At 50.6% G+C, this 15,364-nt stretch overlaps 1 protein-coding gene and 1 long non-coding RNA gene across 5 annotated transcripts in view; one reads left to right on the forward strand and one right to left on the reverse strand.

Moving 5' to 3' along the window:
* Positions 1–15,364, forward strand: part of CBX7 (chromobox 7) — a 41,915-nt gene that overhangs the window by 20,040 nt on the left and 6,511 nt on the right. The window contains exons 7-11 of one of the 4 annotated variants that reach the window (XR_006735669.1): positions 3,108–3,390; positions 3,553–3,721; positions 11,344–11,504; positions 12,459–12,633; positions 14,040–15,038. The gene's annotated coding sequence lies outside the window, so the exon portion shown is untranslated. Of the gene's footprint in view, positions 1–3,107; positions 3,391–3,552; positions 3,722–10,048; positions 10,068–11,343; positions 11,505–12,458; positions 12,634–14,039; positions 15,039–15,364 lie in introns of those variants that run through there. The other 3 variants (XR_006735670.1, XR_006735672.1, XR_006735671.1) reach the window with 3 other exon arrangements.
* Positions 11,424–12,031, reverse strand: LOC123639240. The gene is made up of 3 exons (XR_006735673.1): positions 12,018–12,031; positions 11,677–11,779; positions 11,424–11,473 (listed from the first exon to the last, which is right to left on the reverse strand). It is a non-coding gene; the product is annotated as an uncharacterized LOC123639240 (long non-coding RNA).

Raw genomic sequence — 15,364 nt, forward strand, 5'->3', positions numbered from 1 at the left:
TCTGTCGCCCAGGCTGGAGTGCAGTGGCACGATCGTAGCTCACTGTAACCTCCAACTCCTGGGCTCAAGCCATCCTCCCACCTCAGCCTCCGTGGTAGCTGGGCCTACAGGTGTATGCCACCATGCCCAGCTACCTTTTTATTTTCTGTGGAGACAGGGTCTAGCTGTATTGCCCAGGCAGGTCTCAAACTTCAGGCCTCAAGTGATCCTCCCGCCTTGGCCTCCAAAAGTGTGGGGATGACAGGAGTGAGCCGCTGCGCCTGGCCGTGCTTTGGCCATTCTTCGTAATCTGCCCACCCTTTGACTGAGCCTTCCACAAGGTGGCCAGTTCCCATCTCTAGGAAAGACTTAACACCTGGTGGCTAGTGGGGTGGACTTCAGTGCTCAGTGGGGCAGCTGGCCCCGGGCTGCGACTGACACATTTGCCACCCCTCCTTCCCCACCTGCCTGCCGGCTGGGCCAGACTCACCCAGGAAGAGGCTGGGCCTGCGGACTCGCTGCCCTTGTCGGCTCAGGCTGTGGCTGTTGCAGTTGCCTTTGCTGTCACCACTGGGCTTGGACGCACCAAGAGACCACTCAGCGACTACCCCAAGTTCTAACCTTGCCCACGTTATGTAGCAGCAACTCTCACATCTCAGGGTGGACAAGGTCAGTTAACCGCGTCGATTTGGTAACTACTTTTTTCTCTTTGCTCACTGACCTACTGCTGGCTCTGGGAACCCAAAGTGACAAGGTGGTAGTCGTAGCTTCAGTTCCTGAGGACTTTCTGACACCATCCCCTGGTAGAGGTGTTCCCTCCCCTGGAAAGTAGGACCTCTCCTCTCCCAGGTCTGATTCGCAGTGGTGCAGAGCACAGATTCTGCAAGTGGCTGAGAAGGGCTGATCCAGCTCCCACCCTTGGTTCTTCCTGTGTTCCCCAAGTTCCTGCCAATACAAGGGCTGTCCAGAAAGTATCCAGCCATTGCTCATATGACAAGAGCATGTTATGTGGCCAGGTACTTTCCAGACGCCCCTTCCATATGGAGCTGACACAGCTCCACTGGCTCAGCACATTTACTACGACTTAGGGGACAGTGCCCCAACTCCACGGGTGTTGTCCCAAGCTGATGCCCTAGATAAGCTTTAGTGGGCAGCTCCATTGTTCTATTGGACTGGCAGCTTCTGGGTGGCACAGTATGTGGCAGGACCAATGCATCCCACGGCCAGGCACATATTGTGCTTCCTTCACTATAAAATGTGTCCCTTGATCTAACGCTGTGTTCTGCTGGATGCAGTGGCTCACACCTGTGGTCTCAGCAACTTGGGAGGCTGAGGGGGTAGGATCACTGAGCCCAGGAGTTGGAGGTTACAGTAAACTAAGATGACACCACTGCACTCCAGCCCGGGCAGCAGAGCGAGACCTTGTCTCCAAAAACAAAACCAGAAACTGTCAGCAGTTAAACATCAGAAAATGGAGCCAGACTCCTCCTTACAGCATCTCCATCCTGCAGTGGGCTGTTGTCAGGCCCAGGTTTCCAGAAGCATCTCAGCAGTGCATGAGGATGGCACCAAGTGTCCTTGTCAATCCAGAGTCACGGGGGAATGCTCTCATGCCAACACCTTCCCCCTTTGATTTACCCTTTAAGTCTCAAACCATCTGGCCGGGCATGGTGGCTCACACCTGTAATCCTAGCACTCTGGGAGGCTGAGGCAGGAGGATTGCTTGAGCTCAGGAGTTCGAGACCAGCCTGAGCAAGAGCAAGACCCCATCTCCACTGAAAAAAAGAAAAATTAGCTGGACAACTAAAAATATATAGAAGAAAAAAATTAGCCAGATATGGTGGCGCATGCCTGCGGTCCCAGCTACTGGGGAGGCTGAGGCAGGAGGATCGCTTAAGCCCAGGAGTTTGAGGTTGCTGTGAGCTAGGCTGATGCCATGGCACTCTAGCCCAGGCAACAGAACAAGACTCTGTATCAAAAAAAAAAAAAAAAGTCTCACACCTTCAAAACCCACTTCCATCTGTGTTCCCCAAGTTCCTGCCAATACAAGGGCTGTCCAGAAAGTATCCAGCCATTGCTCATATGACAAGAGCATGTTATGTGGCCAGGTACTTTCCAGACGCCCCTTCCATATGTCAGCCAGACCGTGCCGTTCTTTTTGTGAGCAAGTTACTTCCTTACAGAGAGCGTGTACTTCCTTGCTTGGCCTATGCTGAAATAATGGGGAGAGGTGAAGGTGACTCTTCGGAAGGAAAAGTGTCATCTTTTACGCCTTGGCTGAGGCCTTGTCCTAGGCAAAGGGAGGCTGCTTGGGCAGGAGGCAGCTTCCCATGCCAGCTGGGAGAGTGCGGAGGGTTCTGGTGGTCCAGTTTCCCAGACCCTCTACTCCAGATGTTTCCATGCCAGAGCTCGGGGTTCTACACCACCCCTGTCAGGGCCCCGGTTCCAGCACAGGGTGCTGCCACGACTGTGCGTTCAGTCTCCTTTGCAGCCCTGCCACCCTCACGACTAGATGCTGGGCCTGATGGTCAGCAGAGCCTGCCTGTGGCTAGGGGACATTTGGAGCTCTTTAAACACTGCCCTATGAAAAACATTTTCAAGACTTGAAATAGATATGAAAAATCACTGTATTTTCCAAAACAACCTAGTGAGAAGAGGCCTTCTGGTTCTCACAGCATGGCGATGTGAGCTTGCCATTGTCCTTCCTCCTGCTTTCACATTGAGCCAACGTCACCGTTCAAGGGCTGGCGCTGTGGCACATCCCAGAGCTTCGTCTTTGTGTGTCCCTGTCGAGTTTACCACAGTGTGCTGAGGCCACAGCACAGCAGGGATTGTCCCCACCTCTCCTTCCCCAACGTGGGGGTCCTTGTAGCTGTCCCACTGGTGGGGATCCAGTTCTGAATCACATCCTGAAGGTTTGATTCGAGGCCCACGTCCGGCACTTCTGTCCTGGCTTAGGTATCTGTGAGGGGCTGAATTGTGTCCCCCTAAACTCACATGTTGGAGTCCTAACCCCCAGTACCTCAGATGTGACCTTACTTGGAGATGGGACTTTATAGGGGTGATCAAGTTAAAGTGAGGTCATAGGGTGAGCCCTAATCCAGTGTGACTGGTGTCCCTATAAAAAGGGGCAATGTGGGCACAGGCGCACGCTGCAGGACGACCACGTGAAGACACGGGGAGGAGGTGGCCATTCACAGACAGAGGATAGAGGCCCGGAACAGAGCCTGCCTTCACGCTGTGGCGAGGAACCAGCCTGCGACACCCTCATCCCGTCTGCCAGCCTCAACAGCCGCGAGAGAACAAACTTGTGTCTAAGCCCCGGAGTGCGGTCCTTTGTTACGGCAGCCCTGGTGGGTTACAACGAGGACGCGGACGGTGTCCCCGAGAGGAGGCTGGGACTCGGTGCAGGTACTGTATCTGGGAGGTGGCCCTGGGACGTGGGAGTGAGGGCAGGGAGGGGGCAGGGAAGGAGGAAGAGCGGAGAGGAGGGCGCGGTATGGAGGTTGCTGCAGTGGGAACGGGCTTGTCTGCACCTGGCTTTCTGAGGAGCGTTCACAATGTCCCCTTCAGGGCTTACCTGGAGGCCTGGAGGCCCGGAGCTGCGTTACCATCCCAGCCCTCCGGCCGGGCGCTGACTTCCCGCACTGCTGAGGAGCTCGCCCTGGCAAGAGAAGAGCCCACCGGGCAGGGGAGCGGCTGAGCCGCGGCTGCAATCGGAGAGGAGGCGGAGAGGCCAGGGGTGAGCGGCCGAGAGTGTCTGGTAGGGGAGGGACGGTGAGCGGCCGGGATTTTGCCTGAAGTTTAAGGTGTTCGTGGGTTGCCACCGTTCAGGCTGCTCTGACAAAATACCGTAGACCGGGTGGCTTAAGCACAGACGGTGGTTTCTCACCGTTCCGGAGGCCCGGAGCTCCGAGATCGGGCAGGTACTACCGTGTCTTCGCGCCGAGTCTTTAACCCGGCAGAGAGAGGACGCTTTGTCTCTTCCTCTGCCATTAAGGACGCTGACCCCCTCGTGGGCGTGCCCCCCTCGTGACCTCATCTAAACCCAGTCCCCTCTCAAAGGCCTCGCCTCCAAACACCATCACACGGGGGCCTAAGGCTTCCACGTACGAATCTGGGGGGACATAAATGTTCAGTCCGCACACGAGTGTTCAGGTAGAGCAGCCCCACAGCAGCCCCGAAACAGTTTGAATCTTACGGGAAAAAAACAGCATTTGATACAGTTTCTTACTTTTTAAACTTTCTAGTATGAAGGGATTCAAACATATACAAAAGTAGAGGCCTCAACAGAAAGAACCCCAGACACCGCCACCGGCCCTGAGCATCCTCAGTGCCACTCCACACTCCCTGCGGCGCAGACGTGAGGTGGCCAGGACAGGGTGGGACCAGGGAGGGTGTGTGCTCCGCGGTGAGCGGGTCTGTGCACACCTTGCCCCAGGGGCCGAGGGAGCTGAGACCGAAGAAGAGGCCGACAAATCCAGTTTCTCAGGGAGAAACATGTCACAGGGACTTATGTACGAGCTGAAGTTGTCTCTCGCGACTGAGAGATGGCAGACCCCCGCAACCGGCCTCCAGAGAGTAGTCTTCATATAGCAAGCTTTTAGGGTACAATGTGCAGCCAGTCATGTGTTTAGACTTTGTTGCCAGGGAGGGTTGGATGAGCATCTTTAGGAGGAGTGAGCTATGCTATGGACATTGTTTTAAGTGGAGGTCACACACTGGCCATCCTGGCATTTTCACTTCAAGATAGCGTCACCCTTGCCATGCAACAGGCTCTTTTCCTACAGAGTGCTTGTGTGTGTGCGTGCGCGCACATGTGTGCACGGTTGGTAACAGTAGGGCCAATTCTGCTGCCTCGTAGTTCGCTGTGCTGGAGGTAGAGTCTGGCGCTCACTGATTGCTGGCAACTCCCTTTAGAAAATTGAGGCCAGGCACGGTGGCTCACACCTGTAATCCTAGCACTCTGGGAGGCCGAGGTGGGCGGATCGTTTGAGCTGAGAAGTTCGAGAACAGCCTGAGCAAGAGGGAGACCCCGTCTCTACTAAAAATAGAAAGAAATTATCTGGACAGCTAAAAATATATATAGAAAAAATATTAGCCGGGCATGGTGGCGCATGCCTGTAGTCCCAGCTACTCGGGAGGGTGAGGCAGGAGGATCGCTTGAGCTCAGGAGTTTGAGGTTGCTGTGAGCTAGACTCATGCCACGGCACTCTACCCAGGGTGACAGAGTGAGACTCTGTCTCAAAAAAAAAAAAAGAAAAGGAAACTGAACCCCTCTCCACACTCCCCTACTTCATATTTTTTAAAAAAAACTTCTTGCATCTGTGGCAGAGACTACTAATTGTCCCACTCTATTTATTCTCCTTTTTTGGCCAGAGTGTTATAACCCCTGATATCTGGCCATCCCAAACACAGGCTATATTTCTGACTCCTTTGCTGCTGGGTGTGGCCAGGGAGTAAGTGCTGGTAAATGGACATTAAAGAAAACGTCATGGCAGCTTCCGGGACTCAACAGCTCACTCGGTCCTTTGCTCTGTTGTTGTCTTCCTTCATCTAGCTGGTTGGAACACAGATGTCCTAACTGTGCTACAGCTTGGGCCACGAGGACAAAGGCCCCACGCTAGGGACGGCATGGCAGAAAGCTGGGAACAGCCTAGGTCCTGGGCAACCCTGGAGTCCTCGTCCTAGCACTGCAGCTTCTGTCTAGTTTCAGCCTCTGGGTTTGGAGTTTCAGTTACTTGTAGGCAATCTAAATTTTAACTAAAAAACATATTTGTCAATAGCTTCTTTAATATCCAAGTGATTTTTGTGAATGGAAAGGAATACTCATTAGTATTGGTACTTTGTTTATTGCTCAGTTTATAAAATAATATAACTCAATTTCCTTGAGCATTTAAACATTATTATTATTAGTTTGATTAATTTTAAATCAAGTCTGATTGATTCTTCTGAACACTCCAGACATCTTAAATAACAGTCCAAACATATACAAATATAATATTTCAAACTGAGATGGCAGGATCTGAGTAATCTAATGATTGGTTCTTTAAAGAGATGCACAAACTAAGGAGATTTAAACTGAGACCTTTCATGATTAGGCTGAGTCTCTCTTTATATTAATAATAGTGTTTATTTGTGGCATCAGGGACCAAGTGTCTCTTTGTCATAGAGGTGCTGCTGGGATGCCAGTGAGAGTTGGGGATGGACCAATAAGCCGTGCAGCCACTAGAGGGCCCCTAAAATGTATCCTTCCTCTGATTCTTATTTTTGGTGGCAGAGCAGAAAAGCATTTCTGAGTGTACGAATACCTCCAACTTGACTTTGTACATTGTCTTGCCTAAATAATCTTATGTTGTTGTTTCACTGAGCAGTAAGAATTTCTCTGTATTACACACACACACTCCAATGCTGTTATCAGATTATTTTTACTGCAGTGACTATGATTGTCAACTCCTGTACCAAACATCTATGTATCTACCTGCTCCTGAGATCTGAAAGACTAATGAAGGAAATCAAAATATTTTACCCCAAAATACACTTCTGTGATATACTTTGAGATGGCAGTTCAGAGGACCTGCCCAGGGGAGGTAGGCCCGCAAAGCCGTCTTTTGTGGGGAGATTCGCATCTTTGGGGAAAGTCTGCATTGATACAGCCAGGCTTCCTCTGAGGCTCTCTCTTGTCCAGATTTAGAAAGATTAACCGAGAGTCTGACGCCTTAAAGTTCTGAAAGAGACATTTGTCTCCTATTCTCTCTGAGGGCTGCTACCTTTCCTCTCCGTAACAAGACCACCTTTGCAGCCAGGTCTCCTCTTCTTGTCCTCCTGTAACGCGTTCTGCAATGACCCAGCCCCCATTACGTCTGGAACCGCAAGATGGTATATAAACCTCTCAACTCCACTGGGTAATCTCTGTGGTGATCGTTGGGGCAAACTCTATGGTTCTTCCCTGTGTACACCTTAACAAATTTGTATGCCTTTCCTCTTGTTAGTCTGCCTTTTGTGAGTTCGTTCTTCAGTGAAACCTTAGAAGGTGAAGGGATAGTTTTCTCTCGGCCCCTAACTAGATCCTTCTTGTGTTCTTATACTTTTTTTCCTGGTTATTTTCTGTTATGAATTCCTGCATACATTAATGCGTTGACCTAAAGGAAAATAACTGAGACAAAATTAATAATTAAAGTAGAGGATTTATTTGGACCAAGTTTGAGGACTGCAACCAGGGAGGGAGCATAGATTCAAGTTGCCCTGAATATAAGCACCAACTAGCAGCAGTTACGAGGAACAGAGGCAGTTCTAAGCTGTTTGCCAAGAATGTACATTAAAATAACATGAGCTATGGGTTGGCTATACATTGTTCTTTGTATCATGGATTTCAGGGCCGGCCGCGGTGGCTCACGCCTGTAATCCTAGCACTCTGGGAGGCTGAGGCGGGAGGATCGCTCAAGGTCAGGAGTTCGAGACCAGCCTGAGCAAGAGCGAGACCCCATCTCTACTAAAAATAGAAAGAAATGATCTGGACAGCTAAAAATATATATGGAAAAAAATTAGCCGGGCATGGTGGCACATGCCTGTAGCCCCAGCTACTTGGGAGGCTGAGGCAGAAGGATCGCTTGAGCCCAGGAGTTTGAGGTTGCTGTGAGCTAGGCTGACGGGGCAACAGAGCAATACTCTGTCTCAAAAACAAACAAACAAAAACAGATTCCAGGAACAGGAAGATAATGGGTGGAGAGACTGACCAGGAACAAAATGCCTTTAAAGAATCAGGGTGAGGGGCAGGGGTGAGGGGTGTGACTGAAGTCCCGTACCATGGCTGTCTGGGCCTGGTCACTCTCACGTACCTCACTAGCTAGGACTGCTGTGGGCAGCTTTCCTTTGCTAAAATGTAAAGTTTGCTCTTTGTTTTGCTTTCACCTCTTCTTTTTATATTTTTAATTGTGGTTGAAAAGAAAACACCCACATAATAGAAGATTTATCTCTTAACTATAAAGTGTATGGTTCAATATTGTGTGGGTTTTCTTTTTTTTTTTTTTTTTTTTGAGACGGAGTCTCGCTTTGTTGCCCAGGCTAGAGTGCTGTGGCGTCAACCTAGCTCACAGCAACCTCAAACTCCTGGGCTCAAGCGATCCTTCTGCCTCAGCCTCCCAAGTAGCTGGGACTACAGACATGTGCCACCATGCTCTGCTAATTGTTTCTGGTTTTAGTAGAGATGGGGTCTCATTCTTGCTCAGGCTGGCCTCAAACTCCTGAGCTCAAGTGATCCTCCTGCTTCAGCCTCCCAGAGTGCCAGGATTACAGGTGGGAGCCACTGCGCCCAGCCTATACCATATTTTCTTTATTCATTTATCTATTGATAGATTTTTAGGTTGCTTCTACCTCTTGGATAATGTGAATAATGCTGCAGTGAACATGGGTATACAAATATCTCTTCAAGATTCTGTTTTTAATTCTTTTGTATATATATGTCCAGAAGTGGTATTGCTGGATCATGTGGTAATCCTACTTTCGGTTTTTTGAGGAAACTCCATACTGTTTTCCAAAGTGGCTGCACCAGTAGTGCACAAGAGTTTCTGTTCCTCCAAACCCTCTCCAACACTTGTTATTTTCCGTTTTGTTTGTTTTTTTAACAGTGGCCATCCTATGGAAGTAAGGTTTTAATTTGCAAAACATTGTGGTTTTGATTTGCATTTGAGCATCTTTTTCATATGCTTGTTGTCAATTTGTGTATCTTCTTTGGAGAAATGTCTATAAAGGTCATTTGCTCATTTTTTAATTGGGCTACGTTTTTGTTGTTAAGTTGTAGGAGGTCTTTACATATTCTGGACATTAACCCTGATCAGATATATGATTTGCAATTATTTTCTCCCATTCCATTCATTCTGTTGTTTTCTTTGCTGCATAGAAATTTTTAAGTTTTATATTGTGAGATACCGAGAAAACTTCCCCTTCACCCCTGGAAGTTTCACTGTAAGATCAACTCAGTAATGCTACAGCCTTACCAGGTTCCTTGCCCACTGCTCGAGAGGAAGGCCATACACTGAGACTGCAGGGGTCACAGTAGAGAAAGAGTTTAATATTACAGGTGCCATCCAAGGAGAGAGGAGAAAGTTCTCAAATCCATCTCTCTGAGAATTTGAGTGAAAGGGTTTTTAAAGATAGTTTGGCGGGCAAAGGGCCAGGCAATTGGGTCTGCTGATTGGCTGGGTTCAGGGTGGAATCCAGGGATGTAGAAACTGTCTTCTTGCACTGAGTCAGTTCCTGGGTTGGGGGTCACAAGGCCAGTTGAGTCAGTTCCTTGGTGTGGGCCCCTGGTCCGAGTGGGTCAGCCCTCCCACTGGAATGCAGGGCCCGGAAGACATCTCAAAAACTAACCTTAGGTTTCACAAGGGTGACGTTATCGGTGGGAGCAATGAAGAAAGCTAAGCAACTTTCTGACCATCAGCTATGTGACTCCTGAGTAGGGAGCAATTATAGGACAGCAAGCTAGAGGACAGTGGCTGGTTTTATATATATATATAAACTATGCCTATACCATTGCAGAGACCACAGTTCCCCCCTTGTGGCCCTTTATAAATTGTATGAAGGGTGGTTTCAAGTACAGACTGAGAGTGTGTCCCAGAGGAGGTTACGCGAGGCACAGTAGATACGCATTTCCTAACAGGGACACTGATAGTGCAGAAGGTGGGCGAAGTGGGTAGCAAAGTAACAGTTACATTCTTGTGATTCTGCTTGGTGCTTGGTGATGCCGTAACTAAGATAAGGTAAATATGCCGCCGAGGGCATAAGGAGAAAGGTTATTGATTGTGTGGGTGTCTTAGGGCCCCGTGGAGGGTGACTGATTCCATCCTGTCTTTGTTCTACATCTGAAAAACAGATTACAACCAGCACCTGTCAGTGAAGTGTTTAACAAACTCCAGGTACACAGGCAGGAGGTCAATTTTAATTTAGAGGCCTAGGATTTAACACCTATATGGCTGACTGCAGCCATCGTGGGCCACTGTTTAAATTTTCTTTTGATTTTTCCTTTTCCTGACAGTTTTTCTTTTGTTTTGTTTTTGTTTTTTTGAAACAGGGTCTGTGGCCCGAGCCGGAGTGCAGTGGTGTCATCATAGCTCACTGCAACCTCAGACTCCCCAGCTCAGCCTCCTGCGAGCCACCCAACATCTTTTTAATAAATCTTTTTGTCTATTTTAATTAGCCAGAGCTGATGTTTGTTGCTTCAATTAAAAACCCTGTTAATATAGTTCTAAATTTTTTGTTTTCTTCAATCAATTTTATGGGCACCTCTGCTCAATAGAATTTTATTTTATATACTTAGATACAGCTACTGAGAAGGGACAAAGGATACTTGGACCATAAACTAATCCAATGATTCTAGACTCTGCAGGGAATTCTCCAATAAAATTTTTTTGGTGCTGTTGAATAAAATCCTTTAGACTCATTTTTATGGGGGAAAGATCTGATCCCTCCCTTAGAAAGTAACCCAGTGTCTTAGTCTGTTTCTGCTGCTATAACAAAATGCCACAGACTAGGTCATTTATAAACCATAGAAATTTATTTTTTGCAGTACTGGAGGCTGTGAAGTCCAAGATCTAGACACTAGCAGGTTTTGTTGTCTGGTGAGGGCTGCTCTCTGCTTCTACGCTGTCACCTGGCTGCTGTATCCTCCAAGGGGAGCAATGCTCCCAAGGGGTGGGAGGTGGAGGGCGAGGTACCCTAACGCTGCAGGAAGCCTCTTTTATAAGGGCCTTAATCCCATTCAAGAGGGAGGAGTCCTCTTGTTCTAATCACTTCTTAAGGGCCCCACCTCAATACTGTCACTTTGGCAACACCTGAATTTTGTAGGGGACACCTTCAAACCATAGCAGCCAGGTTTTGCACACTTTAAAATTATCTTTAGTTTACAATTGTAATTTTTTTTTTTTGAGGCAGAGTCTCACTCTGTTGCCCGGACTAGAGTGCTGTGGCATCAGCCTAGCTCACAGCAACCTCAAACTCCTGGGCTCAAGCGATCCTACTGCCTCCCCAGTAGCTGGGACTACAGGCATGTGCCACCATGCCTGGCTAATTTTTTCTATTTTTAGTTGTCTGGCTAATTTTGTTTTTCTATTTTTAGTAGAGACGGGGTCTGGCTCTTGCTCAGGCTGGTCTCAAACTCCTGAGCTCAAGCGATCCTCCCGCCTCGGCCTCCCAGAGTGCTAGGATTACAGGCGTGAGCCACCGCGCCCGGCCTCAATTATAAAATTATTCACTCATTTATAAAAGAAAACACAACTGAATGAAGGAGGAAAGAAAGGTCTTCTGTCCTTGGGTGAGGGCCAGGTTAGGTGAGGGACAGGCATGTGATGCTCGTTACTTGCTCCAAAGGGCCAGCAGTTTATGAAGCAATGAGATGCTCCAGGGACAGCCATCGGGAGTCACTTCTCCAGGATGAGGGTGTTGGGGATCCAGTTTGCAAATTTCTGAAGACATCCTTTAGAACATCCGCACGCCAGGACTGTGGAGAGAGAAGTTAGGAGAGCCAGCTGGTGAGAAACCACGGGGAGGAAGGAGGGAGGGGTGAGGGTGAGACCGCTGGGAGGAGAAAAGAGCTGGCACCGGCAGGGCCGCCTTGAGAGGAACAGATGACAAGAGTGCCCAAGGCCAGGGGGAGAAGGGAGGGGCTTGGGGGAGCGGGGCAGGTGCAGGGCAGCTCCTCACCTTCAGGACACTCCAAGCCTTCTGTTTACTGACCACTGTGCCGACCGGCTTCCCCCCAGCTCTCCCTGGAGGTCCACAAACTCTTCCCAGCAGTCAGCAAACTCTGGGGTGGGAGCGGGGAACCAGTCGGGCAAGGGCTGCAGCCACCTCGCAAGGCCAGGGCTGTTCCTCCCTCCCCACCCTTCTCCCAGGCATTACTCTCCCAGGGACTCTCCCTTCCAGGTGGGATCAAATCTTGGGCCTCAGCTGGGCTACTGTCCTTCCTGTCTCCCCACCCCCATAGCCCCAGTGGCCCTGCCCTCTTGGGACTGCAAACCCTCCCTCCTGGGCCTCTCCCCTACCTGGCAGGCACATGACAGCCACTGGGACCTCGGGTTTCCACAGAAGCTGTGCTAGTGGAAGTGCAGGCGTAGGGAAGGCCGGCAGGCTCAGTTGGGGTGACTTTTGATGATCGCAACCAGCTCCTGGGCATAGGGACAGTGGCTCCTCGGGAGGTAACAGGTGACTTGGTAGCCCGGGGCTTGGCCCAGTTTCATTGCACGATTCTCGTGAATAAAGCCAATTTCTGCATGGCAATCTTTGTGGAGAGGGTCCCAGACAGAAAGAAGGGCTAGAAGGCAGAGGCCAGAGGTCAGATGACTGAGGGCAAGGTTGGGGATGGGGGACTCTGTCCCGTGAACATTCTAGTGTGTGAGTCTGCCCTAGCGCAGGGAAAGAACTCCCTGCTGCCTTCCTTGGTTGATGTGTTCCTTCCCTCGCTCACTCATCCATTAACTCAACAGTCCCCAAGCTCCCACAGCTTTTTCTACGTGGGACAAGAATCCCAGTGCCTGGAGGAGATGGGTTGGCAGAGACGCGTCTCCACGCCCCGGTCCCTAATGCTCTGTGGACCTGCCTTTGGACCCTTGCCCAAGGGGTTGTCTGCAGCTGTTTCAACCCAGGGTTCATAAAGAGCAGGTCAGAGTGGGAGGGCAGGGGAGGGGAGGGGAGGGGAGGGGAGAGAAGGGCGGGGTGGGGGGGTGGCAGGCGGCAGAGCCAAAGGCAGCGCTGATGGGGTTTTCCTAGGTGGGCGCAGTGCTCAGACCTTGGCACTGCGTCTTGGCTTCCCTGAAGCAGTGACTGAGCTGACGTCAGGAGAGTGAGTAATGTCAACCTCTCACAGAGCGGAAGGAGAACGTTCTGCAGCGGGAGCGGCTTCTGCCGTCCAGGGATGGGAAGGATCGAGGAGAGTCCTAGGGGGGCCGAGGCAGGGACCATGTGTTGGCAAAACACAAGAGTCAAATGGGCACTTGAGGAACTTCTAGACATGTATTTCATGTGATTTCCCCGCACATCAGGCGGGGTAAGTCCCTGCTGGCCCTGTGCCCAGCGAGCCCGTCTGTCACCTTGTTTTGAATGCAGCCTTGGGTACGTGTGGAGCCGGTGAGGGCCCGGCTGGCAGCCCAGTGGGTCTTCCCCCGATAGGGCTTTTTGACCCGGTACTGGCTATTAAACCAGCAGCTGAATATTTTTCCTGTTAGCAGAGTCATTGTGTTTCTGTGGGACAGGAAGGAGAAAACTGAAGATGCAGAGAGCTTCCTGCAGAGTCACCCCCTCCCGTTACCTTCTGAACCCAGCTCCTCCGGGTCCCTTGGCCCATAGGGGGTCTGGGTCTCCCCTTTTCTTGTGGGCCAGGAGGACTGGGGATGGGGGGGAGGGGCTGGCAGGATCGACAGGAAGGCGGGGAGTTCTCTGTCTCACCTTGTCCCCTGCCTCCCACCCTCCCACCTGGGAGAACACCGACTCCTGCCCACACTCGAGGCTGTTTGCACTGGGGACACCCCGCCTTCGTCACTGTTCTGCCCGGGTCAGGTGGGGAGCCTCCCCGAGAACTGTGGGTGCACCCTTCCCTGGGCAGCTGCCTGTCCCTCCTGGGCTCAGACCCTCTGCTCTGCTGCTCCTGCACCTTTGTCCTGAGCCCCAGGCCCCTCTACCCAGTTGCCAGCTGGACACCTCCTGCCGGGAGCCCACAGGCCTCTCAACCCCGGCACATCCCATGCCAGAGCCCTTCTGTTTGGGGAGTGAGGAGATGGAAATGGTGTTTCCTCTGACTCTGTGTTCTTGCTTAGCTATGTGCACAAAGATTTTGTCTGCCCGAAACACAGAGGTAGGTGGGTGAACAGGAAATCTGTCATCAGCAAGGGAATGTCATAACCAAGACTTTGGCTGAAGGAGTTACATAGCTTTTTTTTCACCCTCGTTGTGCTTACATTCTACAGAGTATTCAATTTTGGGTCTTGAATTTGGGTCACACATTTAATATTGTGCTGCCGAGTGACTCGGCATACCTGGGCATACAGAATCCCTGGATTCGTTTTTGATAGATGCTGTTGGTTTTGCAAAGACAGAAGTAGGCTGACAGAACTGGGAGCCTTCCTGCCCTCCGCAGAGGAGGCCACCGAAGGCACGCTTTGGCCAGAGCCCGTGGTGCCTGGACATGTGTGATTAAGCAGATGCCAAAGTCTTGACAGCGGCCTGGGGAGCTCGGTGGAGGCAGGTTCTTTGTCTCTCTGGGCACTCTGAGACCACCTGTGCGAACACGTTACCTAAGGCCAGCGTGACTCGGCTGACCGTCGAGTCAGGCTCAGGTGGCCATGGGCACAGGCGTCGGGCCGAGGGTGCTGTTCCTCAGGGTGAGATCGATCTCCACGTCGTGTTCTTGCAAGGCCAGAAACGCCTCCCCCGCATCTCCAGCCAACTCACGAAACACCGCGAACTCCGCCAGCGAAAACCACTTCTACTGTCTGTCATGCTAGTTAGCAGAGCCACTCATGCCATCCATGGCAGCCTACTTCTGACACCCTAATGCCAATTAGTGACACTGCAGCTGGGTTTGGATGAATGTCACCAAAGAGCTGATAGATGCTGTCTGGGACTGTGGCCCTGGATTAAAGGCCAGTGGCTCCACCTGAAATGCCAGTTCCAAGTAGGACACTGGTCACCATCTCCGTGAGGATTAAAACAAAAACACCATCCACAGCACACCTGGGAAGTAGGATGACCAACGCTGCCCAGTTCGCCTGGGATCTTCCTGGCTTCAGCAATGGAGTTCCCACGTTCTGGGAAACACCCAGTCCCCCGTGACCCTGGCCAATCAAGGCTGAAATCTTTCAAATTTCAGACAGTCACATCCTCTTAATAGCGCAAATGTTGAACCTTGACCTTGACTAGCTACAATTGTAGGTATGATAGAAACAACTTGTAAGCATTATTTAAAGAGCAATTTAATTTTTGTTTCACGTCGGTAGTGTCTCATGGGAAACTATTCATCTTCTCGTTGTGGATGGAGTTTTTCCTCCACAGAGCAAAAATAAAAAAAATCCTTGAAAAACTGTGCAAGTCTCTAAAATAAGATTCATACACAGGCTTTTATACTGACTTCAGACATTGTTCCCATCATCCTGGGTGAGTGATCATCCTCCACTCTTGTATTTGCAGACAAAGAGTTGAAACCAAACACCAAAGCAGCAAAGCACAGTGAAAGAAGTTGATGAAGCAAGTCCACCTCCGGGCAGGGAGGGTTGAGAAAGATTAGCAACAGGACACTCCAGAAGGGGACAGGGGCGGCCCGTGTCCAAGGGGTTTCTCCTTTTCTTCCCTCTTCCTTGCATTCTTGTCCCCCAGGCCGACCTGAATGTTTCCTCCTCCC

This window comes from Lemur catta, chromosome 6 (assembly GCF_020740605.2).
Source record: "Lemur catta isolate mLemCat1 chromosome 6, mLemCat1.pri, whole genome shotgun sequence".
Lineage (NCBI taxonomy): Eukaryota > Metazoa > Chordata > Mammalia > Primates > Lemuridae > Lemur > Lemur catta.